Source organism: Triticum aestivum, chromosome 3A (assembly GCF_018294505.1).
Source record: "Triticum aestivum cultivar Chinese Spring chromosome 3A, IWGSC CS RefSeq v2.1, whole genome shotgun sequence".
NCBI lineage: Eukaryota > Viridiplantae > Streptophyta > Magnoliopsida > Poales > Poaceae > Triticum > Triticum aestivum.
The window spans coordinates 57,398,393-57,419,581 of record NC_057800.1 but is presented as its reverse complement, the minus strand read 5'-3'; positions in this window follow the sequence as shown (position 1 = coordinate 57,419,581).

Below are 21,189 nucleotides of genomic sequence, written 5' to 3'. Positions count from 1 at the left end.
ACAATATTTGGACCTCCTTTACAGTAGCTGAGTAGCATGATTAGATTAGAGGAATGAAAGAAAAATGTGCTTGAATTAGCCATCGATTTGGCCTAGGATTTAGTTTCAGGGTTCCTGCCATTGATCTCTCGGTTCTGCAGTTGTCTATTGAATTTTTTTAGTATCTAAAAATGCAGACCAGTATTTAGTGAATTTTTAAAATTTCAGTTACATTTTATCAAATTTTTTACTTAGCTTTGCAAGGTGGTATGTACATCATGTAGTTATTCTGCCAGGAGAACTTTATGGTTGTGCTGAGGAAAAGGTATACTGATTGATCTGCATGAAACATGATGCATACTTGAACAATTGTAGTGTTGATTGTGTTATGTTGCATAGTGCAGGTATGCAGCCTTGTTCAGCAGGTACTTTATCAAAGTCCAAATGCTCAGGTTCACCGCCACAGTGCCTGCGGTGCAACACAGGCTTGCTGTGTCACCTGATCCACCGCCTTGCCTGCTCTCTGTTGGCTTGCATGCTTTTAATGCCTCACTGTTACCGCCGCTATCGATTGATCATATCAGGTGCCATCCTTCTAGAGTCCCACCCAATGAAAGTCTGAACAGTGTTAGGAGATGACCTGTCACAGCAAGCAAAAAAGCACTGCTGCAATGGCCCATGTAGGTCTCCAATTCCAAATCACCTTGCTTGAGTGCTCGTATGAGCTCTGGATATGCTCTCGTATTGTCCCAGGTCGTACTGATTTGTCACTTTTGGCGAAATCTGACGAAGCTATTTCTTTGGTTTGAGAGAGTCAATCTGTATTGCCTAGGACAATCCATACACAAGGTTCTCTGGTTGTCTAGATTAACTAATAGGATGGAAGTTTAAGTTTGTTGAAGGTGTTTTTTTAGAGCCCGGGGCCTGCTTTCATTTCATTCTCTTGGGCTCTTCTCTTAAAATACTTGACCAGGTGCCGCTGATAGTTAATACATCAATAGCTTGGATGGTTCTGTATTTGTTCTATTTAGACTTATAATTTTTCGAGAATTATAATGGAGTATTTTTTAGGTTGTCTTGATCTAGAGCTTTTATCGCCTCTCTAATAATCTGTTGAAAAAAAACTTTTACCTGGAGCATCCTATTGAATATCTCTTCCTATCAGTACATATAACTGATATGTGATGTCATGTGTACTGCATACTGTATGGTATGCAATCCACTTATCCAGGATTCTATGGTCTGCATTAATAATGGAATTTGTATTACCGGAGGTGTTATTTAAGTGATATTTTTTCAGGTTTGGTATCACTTCTGTCCTTGGTAGGAGATCTTTGATCAGGGACACCATTGTATAAAAGGTAATAACTGAGAATTCATGGGCAATGTAAAATTTGCAGTATGATATTTTCATGCAGTAGTTACTTGAGTGTCGACTTTTTCTGTATCATTGTTTCACTTTTTTAGAATTAATGATTTATCTAGTTCTACACACTGCATGCTCGCCATGGAATTGTAAATATCATATTGGCCTGAAATGGGCGCGGGACGACTACGTCTGGCAGGAGATGGAGCGCCAGCACCGCGCCCTCAAGGAGATCACTGCCCGGCCGCGGCCGCGACGAGGGCGCCATCGTCATCCTCGACGACAACGACGACGATGCACCCGGGCCGTCCAACCCCCCACGCATCGGCGACACGGGTCAGGGGTGCAACAAGGACGGCGGCGACTACACCACACTAGTAGAAAATAGGGCTTTGGTTCGGCCAGAAAAGAGCATTAATCCTGGTTGCATTACGAACCGGGACTAATGTGAGCATTAGTCCCGGTTCGAGCGGCTAGGGCACCGTACAAGCATTAGTCCCGGTTCAAATGGGATCTTTAGTCCCGGTTGGTGACACGAACCGAGACTAAAGGGTGCGATGCCCATTAGTACCGATTCGTGGCACGAACTGGTACTAAAGGTTAGACCTTTAGTCCCGGTTCGAGCCACCAACCGGGACAAATGGGATTGGGGCATTAGTACCGGTTCGTGGCACCAATCGGTACTAAAGGTAGTACCGGTTGGTGCCACGAACCGGTACTAATGGTGCAATTTTCAAATTCACCCCCCCTGTGTATCGCCTTTTCAGTTTTGTAAAAAGCAAAAGAAAATGGTAAAACTTCAAAAGTTAAAATCCTTCGAGATGTAGTTATGTTACTACATATGAAAATTTAAAAACTTAAATTTGGACATGTTTTGCAAAAAGTGTAGGGAAAATGTAAAACAGCTATAACTTTTGCATACGATGTCAGAAAAAAGTATAATATATCAAAATGTTCAGCACGAAAATCCGCATCCGATTTTGACAGCCTACGGCCTGTTTGCAAATTTTTAGAATTCTCAAATTCTAAAAGGAAAAAAGTTATGCTCAAATTTTAGTTTTTTTTGAATTTTTGTTAAATCTGGTCAAACTACTTATTCAAGAAGTATTAGTGTTACTAAATAATTATTCAAGAATATTAGTGTTACTAAATAATTATTTTAGTTTTTTTGATTTTTGGTCAAATCTGGTCAAACTATGGTCAAACTGTGGTCAAACAATGGTCAAACTACTTATTCAAGAAATATTAGTGTTACTAAATAATTACTATTTTTTAGAACGATAGTTTCAAACTCAAACAGTGAAATGTGTGACTTCATGCTCAAGCTAAACTCCTGAGAGTTAATAGGATTGACATCTTATTATTGTCAGGAAAACAACAAGTGCAGACTTAGAAACGAGGGAGAATAAAACCCGGAAGTTGCGCGTGCTCAGGCTGGGGTAGTAAGAGGATGGGTGACCATCCGGGAAGTTAGATGATTTGGAATGATGAGGGGTGATTAGAGATTAGAGGTTAAATTGAGCAGTGATAAGGGGTGATTAGAGATTAGAGGTTAAAATAATTCAGAAATTTGAAAATTCAAGATTTTTTTTAAAAAATCATAATTTTTCCTTTAGTATCGGTTGGTGTTACCAACCGGGACTAAAGATGGACCTCCACGCAGCGGTCACGTGAGGGCCTTTAGTCCCGGTTCGTAGGGGGAGCTTTAGTAACGACCCTTTAGTCCCGGTTCCAGAACCGGGACAAATGACCCTTTTTCTGGCATGTAGAAGGTTGAAGGCGGCGGGCGGCGGCGGTAGCATAGTAGTAGTAGTCGTCCATGTTTTTAGTTTGTTTTTAAGTTATGTTTTTAATTTATACAAATATCAATGAAATACCTTTTTTTTTTCAAATTTGTGTCGTGTTTGGCCGAATTTTAACCGAGTTTAGTTTTAGAAAAACGGCGTCTAGGACGACCTCGGGGCGGTGGTTGGGAAACCGACTACCCCACGCCTATTTTATCGCCAGTTGGCCCCCAGACAACGCTATTTTAAGCCATTGGGGAGCCGAACGGCTGGAGATGCTCTAAGCTAGAAAAACCGTGGATTGGATTCACCTGTATGAACCTATACGGTAAAATCAAGTGACAAATAATACCAATATATATAAGTTCGTGTTGAACTACCAACATTTGTTGTGTTCATTCGATCCCAGTACGATTACAAGTTTACAACTATACCAGCTCCTAACATAAAGTCTCCACTCAAATATATTCTTTGGTACTATTTTCTTTGTCCGCAATTAATTGTTGCATAAATGGATGTATCTAGCTGAATATATTTTAGTTCTAGTCACATATATTTTCATCCATTTCTATGACAATTAATTTGAGACGGAGAGAGTATTTTATTAACTTAAAATATTACATCGAGACAATACAAGTATAGAACTTCAAGAGTACACACCCGGCCTTGTAACGTTAAACCCCTCTTTCAATATGATCCGTCAACCGGTAACATCGACACACACGGCGATGGCGGTGCGGGCCTAACCAACGTATGGAGTGGTGGCAACGCTGCCAGTCCCATCGAAGAAGACACGGACCCGCTCTCCGTTTAACCCAGGGGCCACGCTGGTGCCGTATGGGAGCACCTCGATGGCGACGTCGGGCCTGTCGGTGCCGACCTGAGTCACGGCCTGCGTCGCCGGCCAGCCCACCACCTCCGGCCACGACGTCTTGGCGGTGCTCATCTTCTGTTCCTCCTTTTCTCCTCGCTCCTGAGATGAATCTGCAGCACAAATGCACAATGTGTTCAGTCGTGAACGTTTAGATGGACACAGAGTAGAACAAAGATTGCAAGAGGGGATGCATGTACGTACGAGCTAGGTAGAAATACACGACTGCTGGATGAGCTGCTGCTTGACTTGTGCTGTGACTATGTTAGATATGGATGATACTTATAGGGCAGCCGGAGGATGATACTGTGTGCACAGGGCATGTGCCGCCGTTGCCGGAACCTTGGTTTTGTCATCCCCTTGTGTGCTGTGACTAAGTCTGCGAGGCCACATGTGTTCGAAAAATGTTATTAAGGTACCCCTTGTGCGTTTGGATCTATAGCAAAAACTATCCTAACCTAACCAACCAAGAATTGGTATTTGGTACATGAAATGTTTTCTAGCTTTTGGCCTGTTATTTCAATTTAAAAGGGAGTTTGATGCTTTTGGTACATCAAACTCCTAGCAAAAACTATCCTAACCTGCATGGATTTTGTCCTCCTTGAATCTGTCGCTCTGCCGGGCTTGTTTTATTTTTTGGGGGCAAATGAGAGCCTCCCTCTCCGATTTCATTTGAAGAAATCATATGGTCTTAGGCAGACTACATACCCCAACCAAACTACCACTACTAAGTTGCTGAGCCTGACAGAGTGGATAAAGACAGAAAATCATGTTTTGTATGTAGTTTGGTTGTCTGCATTCCCCAGTATGAATGAACAAAAACACACGAACGAGTGTTTGGTTGCAAGCCCTTGCTACCTAGATGCAAAGTGGTGCCGTTTGGTTACATATAACACATGTGTCGTGATAACCTCTTGTTTGAGTGGTGAGATTTGATACGTCTCCAATGTATCTATAATTTTTAATTATTTTATGCTATTATATTATCATTCTTATATACTTTATAGCCAACCAAGGATTGGTATTTGGTACATGAAATGTTTTTTAGCTTTTGGCCTGTTATTTTGATTTAAAAGGGAGTTTGATACTTTTGGTACATCAAACTCCTAGCAAAAACTATCCTAACCTGCAAGGATTTTGTCCTCCTTGCATCTGTCGCTCTGCCGGGCTTGTTTTTTTTTTGGGCAAATGAGAGCCCCCCTCTCCGATTTCATTTACAGCTCGTTTGGCTCCTATGATTTAATTTCATTTGGCAGAAATCAAGTGAAATGAAATCTCTATCAGATTTCATTTGGCAAAATCCAGATTCCAAATCCAAATTTTAAGTTTGGCTGTCACTATGATTTTGAGAAGAAATCCTTACCAACAACAAACTTTGGCCAATTGGATCCCGCGACAAGGCTCATTACGACCACTGGGTCAAGTGTATATGGCGGGCATAACTAAAGTGGCTGATTTGTTGAACGAGGAAGGTTCAGGCTGGGATGTGCACAAGATCGACGCCATGTTCACCCCTTCAGATGCTGATGATATCAAACAAGTAGCTGTGGGGGGTGTTGGAGCCGACGACTATTTGGCTTGGAATGGTACAAAGAATGGGGTGTTTAGTGTGCGATCGGCATACCATTTGGCGGTCTCACTGAAGCGTGTGAGGACTGGACAGCCAGCCTCTTCATCTTCGGTACAGGACCACAGTGGATACCTGGGCTTGTGGAGCACAAATGCACCAGGCAAGGCCAAAATCCATGTCTGGAGGATGATCCGCAATGGCCTGGCTGTGGGTCATGAGCTGCACCGACGTCGGATCAAACCGGGGGTGTTCTGTGTGGCCTGCGGTCGTGAGGAGACGGTGTTTCACAGATTCTGGGCTTGCCCACACTCCTCCCAGTTTTGGCAGATTTTGTCTTCAGAGAAGGGCGTTGCGGTGGCAGCACCACCGCTTCCTATGAACTCCCAGAAGGCACTCTCAAGCTGGCTGCTTTCTTTCTTTGCAGGTGCAAATGAAGATGAGAAACAAGCTATGATTCATGCAACGTACGGGTTGTGGCATGCTCGTAATGAAACACGAGATGGAAGAAGGATTGCTCATCCACGTGAGGTTGTCGAAGGTGTCTACTCACACCTGGTGGAGTGGAGAGATGTTCATGCTGTGGAAGCAAGGGCTCCGAAGCCTCGTCAGGTGCAGAAGTGGGAGGCCCCGGCGCCGGGCTGGGTTAAGGTAAACTCGGATGGAGCTGTCTCCAAGCAGAGAAACTCGGGGGGCGGGGGTGCGGTGCTTCGAGATCATGGTGGAGCTTTCAGAGCTGGGGTATGTCAGTTCTTCCCTAACATGGCGGTCCCTGAAGCCTCTGAGATTCTTGCTTGCCAGCGGGGTGTGCAGCTTGCTGTCGAGCTTGGTGTTCAGCGTATACACCTTGAGCTTGATAGCATGGCTGTGGTTCAGATGTTAAAACAACCTGGACGGTGCCTGAGTGCTGTTGGCCCGTGGATTCAAGAGATAAAGGAGCTGCTCAACTCTTGCTTGGAATTTCGTGTCGAGTGGGTGCGTCGTTCGGCAAACGTTGCTGCGCATAAATTCGCTAAAGTAGGTGTGGGTGATGAGCTATGTAAGGTGTGGTTAGGGTCTCCCCCTGACTTTGTGCTTGATGTAATTGCTGATGACATAGATGCAGCAGCGTTGATCCTAAAAAAAAAAAACTTTGGCCAACAACGCTTCTTCATATTCATCAGCGATCGATCCAACTGACTAACACGATTGATCAACCAAAGACCAAGGTTCAGGCGTATATTACACCTGATGAGAGCGACAGGAGGAGTATGGCGGCCCGCTCCTCCTCGCCCAGGCACGACGGCTTCCTCCGCATGCGGCGTCGCTGCTTGAGCACGGCGTCCTTGGCGAACCCCACCATGTGGAGCTCAACTGTGTGCGTCGTCTTTGTGGTCGTCTTGGTCTTCTTGGTGCTGGCCTTCTCCTCGCCGGCCTTGTCGTCGTCGCCGGCCTTGTCCTCCTCCTGGGTAGAGGCCTCGGCTGTGGCTGCGGCTGCAGCTGCGGCAGCCTTGGATAGGGCGTTGTCGTCCCTCTTGGGCTTCCTCTTGGCCTCCGGGTCGAGCCCCATGGCCACCCGCCGCCTCTTCCGGTACCGGATCCCGCACGCCTTGCACAGCGACTGCAATCAATCAAATCAATTCAGATCAGTTGATCAGATCGATCGGATCGGAGATTAAGAACAGTCAGGACATGGGGATGCCTTTGGCCTGGCGTTGGGATGCCATGCCGGTGGAGATGGACTCCGGTGGCCCGGGTCCTTGGACTGGGCGGCGGCAACAGATCTTGTGGTCGGTTGTGGCTGAAGGAGACGCGGGCGCCAGGGACAAGACGAGGGACGAGACTCCTGCTCTCTCGGCGTGTGCCTATCCGTACTTCCGCGTACGTGACTTGATTTAATTGAAACAAAATAAATCCCGCCTCCATCACTTTAAAATCAGGCAAGCCGGATCGAAAAAAAATTATATGAGACCCGGTCTCACAGTTAGCAGGTGAGATCCGTCCTGATGGATGACACGTGGCATTTACAAATCACAAAGATGCTTTGTGATTTGTAAATGCCACGTGTCATCCATCAGGATGGGTTTCACGTGAGACCTGTCTCATAGAATTATTTTTCAGCCGGATCCCAAGACAAAGGCGTCGGGGCTGAACAGATTTGGGGAATCACACGTACCTCGACGGGATTTGGTTTTACATACTGTTTCAATCAGCTCGATTTGTCAAATGATTTTCCACGCCAAATTCTGGGCAGCCAAACACGTTCATGTTGGAATTCACAAATGAATTCCGCAAATTTCCACCCAAATGATGGGTGCCAAACGACCTGTTAAAGAAATCATATCGTCTTAGGCAAACTACATACCCCAACCAAACTACCACTATTAAGTTGCTGGGCCTGACAGAGCGGATAAAGATAGAAAATCATGTTTCGTACGTAGTTTGGTTCTCTGCATTCCCCAGTATGAATGAACAAAAACATACGGACGAATGTTTGGTTGCAAGCCCTTGCTGCCCAGATGCAAAGTGGTTGTTTGGTTACATATATGACATGTGTTGTGATTATCTCTTGTTCGAGTGGTGAGATTTGATACGTCTCCAACATATATATAATTTTAATTGTCTCATGCTATTATATTATCATTTTTATATATTTTATATTATTTTTGGGGACTAACCTATTAACCTAGTGTCCAGTGCCAGTTTCTGTTTTTGCGTTTTCTTTCTTTGATAGAAAAACCATGCTCCCTCTATTCCATAATGTAATGCGTCCATGCTTTTCGGGATTCAACTTTGACCATAAATTAGACCAATAATACACAAATCATTTCACTGAAAAATTACACCTTTGAAAACTTCTTTCGAATACAAATTCAAAGGCATCTGTCATACTCCCGCCGCCGTCACCCAAGTTGGTTAAATTTATGGTCAAAGTTAAATCTCGAAAAATGTGAGTGCACTACGTTATGAAATGGAGGGAGTACCAACAAAGTCCAAACACGATGAAACTTTATGATGATTTTTTCTGGATTATGAAAGACCCTAGAAGCTTCAGGGAGAGACCAGAGATGCACGAGGGAGCGACAAGCTCATCAAGGCATGCATCTAGAGTATTAAGTTCATAAGAACAGAGTAACACATTAGGCAAGATGACATGATGTAGAGGGATAAACTCAAGCAATATGATATAAACCCCATCTTTTTATCCTCGATGGCAACAATACAATATGTGCCTTGCTGCCCCTGCTGTCACTGGGAAAGGACACCGCAAGATTGAACCCAAAGCTAAGCACTTCTCCCATTGCAAGAAAGATCAATCTAGTAGGCCAAACTAAACTGATAATTCGGAGAGACTTGCAAAGATAACCAATTATACATAAAATATTTCAGAGAAGATTCAAATATTGTTCATAGATAAACTTAATCATAAACCCACAATTCATCGGATCTCGACAAACACACCGCAAAAAGAGTTACATCAAATAGATCTCCAAGAAGATTAAGAAGAACATTGTATTGAGATCCAAAAAGAGAGAAGAAGCCATCTAGATAATAACTATGGACCCGAAGGTCTGTGGTAAACTACTCACACATCATCGGAGAGGCTATGGTGTTGATGTAGAAGCCCTCCATGATCGATTCCCCCTCCGACGGAGCTCCGGAAAAGGCCCCAAGATGGGATCTCTTGGGTACAGAAGGTTGCGGTGGTGGAAATAGGGTTTCGTGATGCTCTTGGATGTTTTTGGGGTATATGGATATATATAGGAGAAAGAAGTAGGTCGGTGGAGCTACGAGGGGCCCACGAGGGTGGGGGCGCGCCCGGGGGGGGGGGGTAGGCGTGCCTCCCTGCCTCGTGGCCTCCTTGCTTCTTTCTTGACATCCACTCCAAGCCCCCTGGATCACGTTTGTTTCAAAAATAACCCTCCCGAAGGTTTCATTCCATTTGGATTCCGTTTGATATTCCTTTTCTGCGAAACACTGAAATAGGCCAAAAAAACAACAATTTGCACTGGGTTTTGGGTTAGTAGGTTAGTCCTAAAAATAATATAAAAGTGTATAAATAAGCCCATTAACATCCAAAACAGATAATATAATAGCATGGAACAATAAAAAATTATAGATATGCTGGAGACGTATCAAGCATCCCCAAGCTTAATTCCTGCTCGTCCTCGAGTAGGTAAATGATAAAAACAGAATTTTTAATGTGGAATGCTACCTAGCATAATTCTCAATGTAATTTTCTCTATTATGGCATGAATGTTCAGATCCGAAAGATTCAAGACAAAAGTTTAATATTGACATAAAAATAATAATACTTCAAGCATACTAACTAAGCAATCATGTCTTCTTAAAATAACATGGCAAAAGAAAGTTCATCCCTGCAAAATCATATAGTTTGGTCATGCTTCATTTTCGTCACACAAGAATGCTCTCATCATGCACAACCCCGATGACAAGCCAAGCAATTGTTTCATACTTTAGTAATCTCAAACTTTTTTAACTTTCACGCAATACATGAGCGTGAGCCATGGATATAGCACTCTGGGTGGAATAGAATTTGATGATGGAGGTTATGTGGAGAAGACAAAAAAGAAAAAAGTCTCACATTGACATGGCTAATCAACGGACTAGGGAGATGCCCATCAATTGATGTCAATGCAAGGAGTAGGGATTGCCATGCAGCGGATGCACTAGAGTTATAAATGTATGAAAGCTCAACAAAATAAACTAAGTGGGTGTGCATCCAACTTGCTTGCTCACGAAGACCTAGGGCATTTGAGGAAGCTCATTGTTGGAATATACAAGCCAAGTTCTATAATGAAAAATTCCCACCAGTATGTGAAGGTGACAAAACAAGAGACTCCCTATCATAAAGATCATGGTGCTACTTTGAAGCACAAGTGTAGAAAAAGAGGATAGTAGCATTGTCCCTTTTTCTTTTTCTTTTTTGGGCCTTTCTTTTTTTATTTGGCCTTTCTCTTTTTGTATTGGGACAATGCTCTATTAATGATGGTCATCGCACTTCTATTTATTTACAACTCAATGATTACAACTCGATACTAGAACAAAATATGACTATATGAATGCCTCCGGCGGTGTACCGGGAATGGCAATGAATCAAGAGTGACATGTATGATAAATTATGCAAGTGGCTTTGCCACAAATACGATGTCAACTACATGATCATGCAAAGCAATATGACAATTGAGGGAGTCCTGGATTAGGGGGTCTCCGGACAGCCAGACTATATCCTTTGGCTGGACTGTTGGACTATGAAGATACAAGATTGAAGACTTCATCCCATGTCCGGATAGGACTCTACTTGGCATGGAAGGCAAGCTAGGCAATACGGATATGGATATCTCCTCCTTTGTAGCCGACCTTGTGTAACCCTAGCCCCCTCCGGTGTCTATATAAACTGGAGGGTTTTAGTCCGTAGGACAACATACAATCAGACCATAGGCTAGCTTCTAGGGTTTAGCCTCTCTGATCTCGTGGTAAGATCAACTCTTGTAATACTCATATCATCAAGAATAATCAAGCAGGACGTAGGGTTTTACCTCCATCAAGAGGGCCCGAACCTGGGTAAACATCGTGTCCCCTGCCTCCTGTTACCATCTGCCTTAGACGCACAGTTCGGGACCCCCTACCCGAGATCCGCCGGTTTTGACACCAACATTGGTGCTTTCATTGAGAGTTCCACTCTGTCGTCACCATATGGCTTGATGGCTCCTTCGATCATCGCTAGCGATGCGGTCCAGGGTGAGGCTTTCCTCCCAGGATAGATCTTCATATTCGGCGGCTTTGCACTGCGGACCAATTCGCTTGGCCATCTGGAGCAGATTGAGAGCTACGCTCCTGGCCATCAGGTCAGATTTGGAAACTTGAACTACACGGCCGATATCCGCGGAGACTTGATCTTTGACGGATTCGAGCCCATGCCGGACGCGCCGCGCAGTCACGATGAGCAAGACGTAACTCTACCGTCGGACAGTGTTCGGGAGATCGCATCCGCAGCTACTCCGTCCATCAATCCGAAGCAAGTCGTGCCATCCGAGAGCGGAGGGATGGACCCCGCCATGGAGGCCGCACTCTCAGTGGCGATAGAGTCGGATACTGACTTCACCCCTTATGAGAGCCGTGTCGCCAAACCACTAGATTCATCTCCGGCCACGGACTCCGAGCCGCTCATATCCGTGCCCGTCGAGTCCGACTGGGCGCCGATCATGGAGTTCACCTCCCCGAACATCTTTCAGCACTCACCCTTAGGGGATGTGCTAAATTCATTAAGGTCTCTTTCCCTGTCAGGAGAACCTTGGCTGAACTATGTCCGGCTAGAATGGGATGCAGACGACGAAGAAATTCGCTGCCCACCCACCACCCACTTAGTAGCCACTGTCGATGACTTAACCGACATGCTCGACTTCGGTTCCGAAGACTTCGACGGACGACGAGGCCGGAGACGAACTGGATCCACCGCCCTCGAGGCACTGGACCGCCACCTCATCATATGATATATACATGGTGGACACCCCCAAAGAAGCCAATGGCGACGAGAAAGCGGAGGATGACCCCTCCAAGAAGCAACCCAAGCGCCGACGTCAGCGGAACCGCTCTAAGTCCCGCCACAGCAAGAGCAGTGATACCGGCAAAGGAGATAATAACACTCCGGATAGCGCCGAAGACAACAACAATCCCCTCCAACACGGTGCAGAGCTAGAGGACGAACAAGCTAGCCCCCAGAGCAGGCAACAGATGGAGAACCGGAGGAGGACAATTACATGCCTCTCTCCGAAGATGAGGCAAGCCTCGGCGACGAAGAGTTTATCGTGCCTGAGGACCCCGTCGAGCAAGAGCGCTTCAAGCGCCGGCTTATGGCCACGACAAGTAGCCTAAAGAAGAAACAACAACAGCTTCAAGCTGATCAAGACTTGCTAGCAGACAGATGGACCGAAGTCCTTGCAGCCAAGGAGCATGGACTCGAGCGCCCGTCCAAGAGTTACCCAAAACGCAGGTTGCTACCTCACCTCGAGGAGGAAGCATTGAAACCTCATTCACCAGTGTACGATGCGGCTGACCGACTACTATGCGGCCGAACCAGAGAGGCGTTTCAGCCTAAAGTTCAGACCGCACCCCATCGCCACTCAGTCAAAAATACTAAGGTCTGGGGCAACATAGAGGACCTGCGAGACATCTTGGACAGTAAGGCAAAAATCGCAAGGTCAATATACGGAACACGAGCACGTGCACCCACACGGGACGATGATCTTCGCGTCGGATACACCGAGAGTAAATCCGCCCGGGCCGAATACAACAGACAAGACTCATACGAACTACGTCGGGATATAGCCCGGCACAGAGGAGCCGCACACCCCCTATGCTTCACTGATGAAGTTATGAATCATGAATTCCCGGAGGGTTTCAAACCCGTAAATATCAAATCATACGATGGCACAACAGATCCCGCTGTATGGATTGAGGATTTCCTCCTTCACATCCACATGGCTCGCGGTGACGATCTACATGCCATCAAGTACCTCCCACTAAAACTGAAAGGAACAGCTCAGCATTGGCTAAATAGCTTGCCAGCAGATTCCGTTGGCAGTTGGGAGGATTTGGAAGATGCATTTCTTGACAACTTCCAGGGCACTTATGTGTGGCCACCGGATGCTGATGACTTGAGCCACATAACCCAACAGCCAGGGGAATCGGCCAGACAATTCTGGACACGCTTCCTGACTAAGAAAAATCAAATTGTAGACTATCCGGATGCAGAAGCCCTAGCGGCATTCAAGCATAACATCCATGACGAGTGGCTCGCCCGCTGAAAGTGCAACTATCCCTGGGTGGTTTTGGTAATTCCTAACAACATATAGCTCATTGAGCTAACACTATTCCAAGATTAATATTTCAGGAAAAGCTCAATGAATGACATGGCATGAATGAGGAAAGTGGATCCTCAAAATTCTAAGGACAAAAAGTTTGGCTCAAGCTTGAAGCTCAAGACTCTACATTTTATATTTTAGTGATCCAAGATCACATTGAGTCTATAGGAAAAGCCAATACTATCAAGGAGGGATGAGGTGTTGCTTAATGGCTTGCTTGCTCAAAATGCTTAGTGATATGCTCCAAAACCCTCAACTACCTTCCCACATCCACATATGACCTAAACCAAAAGTAAAACTCGGCCCCACCGATTCTTTCTATCCGGCGCCACCGAGTTTCAAATGTCATAGCCACTGCCACAAACCCTAGGCAAATCGGTCTCACCGAGATGGGATTGTAATCTCTCTGTTTCCCTTCGTAACGTTTCGGTCTTACTGAGATGAGCGATCGGTCCCATCGAGATTGCAATGTAAACTCTCTGTTTCCCTTTTGTAACATTTCGGTCTCACCGAGATGAGCGAATCGGTCCCACCGAGTTTACCTGACCAACTCTCTGGTTAGCTTATTACCAAAATCGGTCCCACCAAGTTTGTGTAATCGGTCACACCGAGATTACATTATGCCCTAACCCTAACCATATCGGTCCTACCGAGTTGCATCTCAGTCCCACCGAAAATCCTAACGGTCACTAGGTTTGCTGAATCGGTCCGACCGAGTTTAACCATTCGGTCCCACCGAGTTTGTCAAATTGTGTGTAATGGTTAGATTTTGTGTGGAGGCTATATATACCCCTCCACCCACTCTTCATTCGTGGAGAGAGCCATCAGAACATACCTACACTTCCAATACTCATTTTCTAAGAGAGAACCACCTACACTTGTGTTGAGGTCAAGATATTCCATTCCAACCATATGAATCTTGATCTCTAGCCTTCCCCAAGTTGCTTTCCACTCAAATCTTCTTTCCACCAAATCCAAATCCTGTGAGAGATAATTGAGTGTTGGGGAGACTATCATTTGAAGCACAAGAGCAAGGAGTTCATCATCAACACACCATTTGTTACTTCTTGGAGAGTGGTGTCTCCTAGATTGGCTAGGTGTCACTTGGGAGCCTCCGACAAGATTGTGGAGTTGAACCAAGGAGTTTGTAAGGGCAAGGAGATCGCCTACTTCGTGAAGATCTACCGCTAGTGAGGCAAGTCCTTCGTGGGCGACGGCCATGATGGAATAGACAAGGTTGCTTCTTCATGGACCCTTCATGGGTGGAGCCCTCCGTGGACTCGCGCAACCGTTGCCCTTCGTGGGTTGAAGTCTCCATCAACGTGGATGTACGATAGCACCACCTATCGGAACCACGACAAAACATCCGTGTCTCCAATTGCGTTTGAATCCTCCAAACCCTTCCCTTTACATTCTTGCAAGTTACATGCTTTACTTTTCGCTGCTCATATACTCTTTTGCATGCTTGCTTGAATTGTGTGGAGATTGCTTGGCTTGTGCTAAGATAGCTAAAATGTGCCAAGAACTAAAATTGGGAAAAGGCTAGATTTTTATTTGGTCAAGTAGTCTAATCACCCCCCTCTAGACATACTTTCGATCCTACAAGTGGTATCAGAGCTTTGGTCTCCATTTGCTTTGATTTCCATAGCTTTTGGTGGTCATAGCCTTGGTTTCACAACCTAGGAGAGTATGGCATCCAGCGAGGGAAATTATCACCGTAGAGGTCCTTACTTTGATGGCACTAATTTTGCTAGTTGGAAGCATAAGATGAAAATGCATATTCTTGGACATAACCCCGCCATTTGGGCTATTGTGTGTATTGGCTTGCAAGGTGAATTCTTTGATGGGAAAGAACCGAACCGTGAAGCTACCGCGGAAGAGTTGAAGATGCTGCAATACAACACTCAAGCGTGTGATATCCTCTTCAACGGATTGTGCCCCGAAGAATTCAACAAAATGAGCCGTCTTGAGAATGCAAAGGAAATTTGGGATACTTTCATTGATATGCACGAAGGTACCGACTCCGTCAACGAATCCAAATTGGATGTGCTTCAAAGTCAACTTGACAAGTTCAAAATGAAGGATGGTGAAGGTGTCGCTGAAATGTACTCTAGGCTTGCTCTTATCACAAATGAGATTGCCGGCTTAGGGAGTGAAGAGATGACCGATAGATTCATCATCAAGAAGATCCTAAGAGCCTTGGATGTAAAATATGATACCGTGTGCACATTGATCCAAATGCTGCCCAATCACAAAGATCTCAAGCCAACGGAAGTCATCGGAAGAGTTGTTGCTCATGAGATGTCACTCAAGGATAAAGAGGAACTTCACAACAAATCAAGTGGTGCTTACAAAGCCTCATGTGAAGCCCCCACATCATCGAGTGAGAAACAAACCTTCAATGAAGAATTGAGCTTAATGGTGAAGAACTTCAACAAGTTCTACAAGAGTAGAAGCAAAGAGAGAAGCTCCAAGTCAAGGTCCTACAATGACAAAAGATCTTCTAGTCGAGAGCGAAATTGCTACAATTGTGGAAGGCCCGGACACTATTCCAATGAGTGTACGACCCCCTACAAGAGAAGAGAAGATTCTCCCAAGAGAAAAAGTAGAAGAGAAGAATCACCATCTAGAGAAAGAAGGAGTAGAGATGATCGTTATGAACGAAGACCCTCACGGAGAAGCAAGGATTCGGAAAGAAAGGACAAGTCATCAAGGAGATACACAAAACGAAGACATCAAGCTCATGTTGGTGAATGGGTATCCGGCTCTGACTCCGATAACCACTCCGAGAGAAACTATCACTCCGACTCCGAATATACTCAATATGAAGGTGTTGCCAGTCTAGCACTTGTGACAACCAACTCCTACGACATATTTGACTCACCAAATGAAGGAGTTGGAACATGCTTCATGGCTAAAGGCCCAAAGGTATCACACCCCGAGTATGTTAATTTTAATAGTGATGAAGATGACTTATTAGGTGATGATGATTTACTTGTTGACAACTCTAGTGATGAATACTATGATGAAACGTCAATTAATCATGCTAATCAAGATAAAACGAATGACAATGATAAGGAGAAGATTGAGTTTCTAACTAAAGAACTAAACACTCTTAAGTTAGCTCATGAAACTATCTTAGGAGATCATCGAGAACTTTTAAGGACTCATGAGAAATTGCGCTTTGAAAAGCTCAACCTTGAGCAAGAGCATGCGTTCTTAAAAGCAATCAATGATGATCTTCGTAAGAAAAGTTCTTCTTACATTGCCAAGCGTTTACTCTTATCCACTTACATGCCTCAAGTCAAGTCTAGCAACAAGAACAAGAAAGATTCTTCCTCTAGTAGTAACAATAATCATGCTAAATCCAATATTGTTGCTTCTAGTAGTTCTCTTGATTCCACTAATGATTCTCTTAGCCAAGTTACACTTGAGCAAGAAAATAGCTTATTGAAGGGAATTATAGAGAAAGGTGTTTACAAGAGCCTTGCCGTAAGTAAGCAATTCGAGGAAATTGTACGCAACCAAGGAAGGCACCGGAAGAATCAAGGTGTTGGTTTTGAACGAAAGTTCAATGCCAATGGAGTTGAGTGGGAAGAAGATCAATACCCCAAGACGAAGTTTGTTCCTCAACAAGAGAAGTATGATCCTACTTCTCTCAAAGGGACACAAGCTCAAGATGATCTTCCACCACAAGACCACAAGCAAAAAGGAAAGGACAATCTTCAAGAGGAAATTGATGCATTTGAAGAAGCTCCTAAGGCCTTGGTCAAGTGGGTTCCCAAGACTACTTCAAGTTCCACTTCATCAAGTACAACTACAACACCGAGGATTCCCATCAAGATGGTGTGGATCCCGAAGAAGAAGAACTAGAGAGTTCTTGAGGGTGACTCCACCAACATACTTCACTCTTATCATCTTGGCAAGAACAAGTGCAATCAACTTCCACATCTTGCACTAGTTCAAGGAGTCACAACCCTCTTGTTGGTAAGACAAGGGACAAGGTAACCTAAAAGCTTTCATAGACATCATCTTGTGTGTGCATCACTTTATGTCTATGGATATCCTTGTTTGTTCCTTGTGGGACTAACCCGTGTAGGTATTGAAAGTGCAACTCACTCCAATGGATAGCTCCAAATGATCTACATCAACATTGAGCATCCACATCTTCAACATCTACATGAAGTCATCATCGACAAAACCCAAGGTTAGTTCATCCCTCTTAGGGGGGATCTCACATCTAGGGGGAGCTTTACTCTAAGAATTAAGCTAAAGCAACTCTAATGGTGTGAACACAACAAATGCATTATGTAAAAGTGGTAACCCCACTTGTGCTTAAACGATGAGTATGACCTATGATCAAATGTTCTCATTTGACTCCTAAGTCAATATACTCATATATAGATGACCTAGTCATCGCCAATTGTTTGATAGATGCTAGAATTGGTTGTGCATGCTTTGCCACATATTTCAATTGCCATTTTATTGTGTGAGCATGTTGATTGCATATTTTACTCATTTGAGGACATCCACTTGTTGTTTTGATTGATTGGTTTTATTTTCTTTTGCCAAGTGGATGGACAAGAATGCCTAAGAACCCTCTCTAGCTATCTATGCTTTTCTCGTCTCAAACTCTATTCATGCTACATCACAAAATTTGATCAAGTCAGATTCGAACCACTCTGTGTGAGGAGCACTCGGAGTCCTCGATTCGTCATAGACTTAAACTTCCAAAACTTCTTTATGCTTTTCGGTCTGACCGATTCCTCCATTTCGGTCATACCGAGATCACTAAGTCGATCTAGGTTTTCAATCTCGATGCAACCGATTTGAACCTTTCGGTCACACCGAGTTTCAGTAACTGCTTGCAGTTATGAATCTCGGTGCCACCGAGTTGTTCCACTCGGTCACACCGACAGGGTCGGGCTATATATACTCACGGGCAAAATTTTGGAAATTTCTCCGAAACCCCTTCGCCCGCGCATAGCTCGCTCTGCCTCCTTGGTCTCCGGATTGTCCTCCTCGTCGCCAGCCGCCTCTTGTCGCTGGTCTCCGCCGCCGTCAACGAAATTCTTCCCCGTCGTTGCCGCCGTAGCGAGTTCATCGCCGAACTAGGGTATGGACTCGATCACAGTGCTATCCCCGTCCGATTCCTAGCACATTGTGTTTATTATGATTCTTACCACGATTGAAACGCTTCTATCCAGTCAGAACACTCCGTAGATTAGAGTTGAATTGAAAATTTAGGGTTAGGTTTCCGCCGAAACCATCTCGGACCATCCGAGTTGTGGAACTCGATACCACCGATTCGGCTCAGACCATTGCACATGTAATTTTTGGTCTGACCGAGAATTGCAAATTGGTGTGACCGAGTTCAGGACTTTGTGAAACCCTAGCAGTCTCGGTGCCACCGAACTGTGACTCGGTCTGACCGAGTTCACTAGTTTAGGTTCCAACAGCTGCTTCAGTATCACCAAGTTTACAAATCGGTTGATCCGAAATGCTTTCTGTGGAAAACTAAAACTAAGTTTTTGACTCACTCTTTTGCAAAAACCTCTGCATTTTGTGATGCTCATCCACTCTATCTCATCTATATCTATTCACAGGGTCTGCAGTCAGTGTTTGCAATATGTCTGATCAGAGTGATAGCTAGAACAGGTCAGAGGAGCAGGTTCACCTGAGTGAGGGCACTAGTCCCTCTAGCAGTTCAGATGATGGTAGCAGGAGCACTCCCAGCAACTTGCCCAAAGCAGCCACCAGAACAAGGAAGAAGAAAACTTCAGAGTCTGAGGATGAAGACTATGTGGCAGTTGAGGATGAGGCCACTTCCAAGAAGAAAGTGGTTAAGAAGGAATATAGCACTGCTGCTGCCACCAAGCCAGGCATGAAGCAAAAGGTTCCTGCAAAGAGAATTTCAATTTCTAAGGCCAGAGCATCTACTCAAGTCCCTTTGGGATCTGAACCCAAAGAGGCTACTGCAGAAGGAAAGAAAAGGAAGGAAAGGGTCAAGAAGACCATATCCAGAGTGATTGGAAAGGCTTCCATGATGGAAGAAGAAGAAGAGGTTGCTGCACCAACACCCAAGGCACAGAAGTTTATGGGTGATGCTATCAGGACAGGGGCTGCTTCATCGAAGCCCAAAGAAGAACCCAAAGCAGCCTCCAAGCCCAAGAGTGCACCTAAGAGGAATACCAGGAGTATACCAGCTGCTGAGAAGAACAAGGCCCCAGTGCCTGAAGTTGCTGCTGATGAAGATGATGAAGGGCAAGTCCTGAGAAAGCTCAAACCCAAGATTCCAGACCATAATGATGCTCATCCTGTGGCTGAGAACATGAAGATCAGGAGAGACTCAGGGTTGAGGAAATGGAGAGAGACAGATCCATATGCTACCAGGAGAAGGACTGCTGTTGATTACAGGTTCCACACAAAGGAACAACAGGACTTCTATGAGACTGTGTTATTGGACAAGAAGCCTATAGTGTGTGAAATGAGGTGGGTCGACTGGAAGTATATCAAGGAAAATGAGGAACACTATCCTGGTGTGTTTGACAGCTTCAGTGCTTGTGGAGTTGCAGACTTTGTTGGGCAGAAGCTCACAAAGTGGAATGAGGAGCTCATAATGCAATTCTACTCCACAACACACTTCTATCCAGATGGCAGGATAGTATGGATGTCTGAAGGTACAAGGTACCACTCAACTATTGAGGAATGGGAAAATCTGATCAATGCTCCTAAGGAAGAAGATGATGACTTGGATGTCTATGCCAAGAAGAAGATGGATCAAAACTCTATGGCAAACATGTACAAGGAGATTCCTGAAGATGATCTTGAGACTCACCAGTTTGGGTCAGTAAAACACTTGCTGTCAGGGATGCCTACAATCAATTGGATCCTTAGGCACACTCTCTTGCCCAAGTCTGGTGATCACAGAATGATTAGAGGCCATGCAATTAACTTGCTACATATATTTGATGTGCCACAGAAGTTCAAGGTCATGAGCCTTATAGTTGAGACTATCAAGAGGACTGCAGCTGACCAGAAAAGAAGTTGTGGATATGCCCCACAGATCCAGGAGTTGATAAACTCAAACATGGGCACATGCACATACTTGTTGGATAAGTAACACTTGCCTATCTACCCAGACTTTGAGGACAATCAAGTTGTGATGAATGAGAATGAACCATCATCAGTACAAGCTCAAGAGAAGAAGGAGAAAGCAAAGAAAGAGAAGGCTGCCAAGATGCCAACTCAAGAGGAGGCATCTGAGTACTTTTTGAAAAGCAAGCAAGATCAGCTTGGCTACTTGATTGCATCCACTCTGAGGATTGAGAAGGGACTGGCCACCCTGACTCAAAACCAGGAGAGCTTGGAAAGAATCGTGGAGCAAAAATTCTATGATTTAGATGTGAAGGTAATTGAGATTCAGTCTTTTGTGGAGCAACTTCAAGATGATATGCAGGAGAGGAAGGGCAAGACAACCACTGATGCATTTGCCTGAGTGCCTCGAGCTCAGAGATCAACTGCAGTGCCAGTAACAGACACTAGAGTCACTTCATCTGCACCAGCTACAACTCCAGCGCAACCAGCTCCAGCACCAACTCCTTCAGCTCCATCCACATCAACTGAAGCCTTTGTCCTTTGCGTTCTCCAGACACCACCACCTAAAGACCAAGCTTGAGATACGTTCTAGTGCTATGCATTTTCTATGAACTTTTTGGTAACTTGTGCCAAAGGGGGAGAAAAATGTATAGATCATA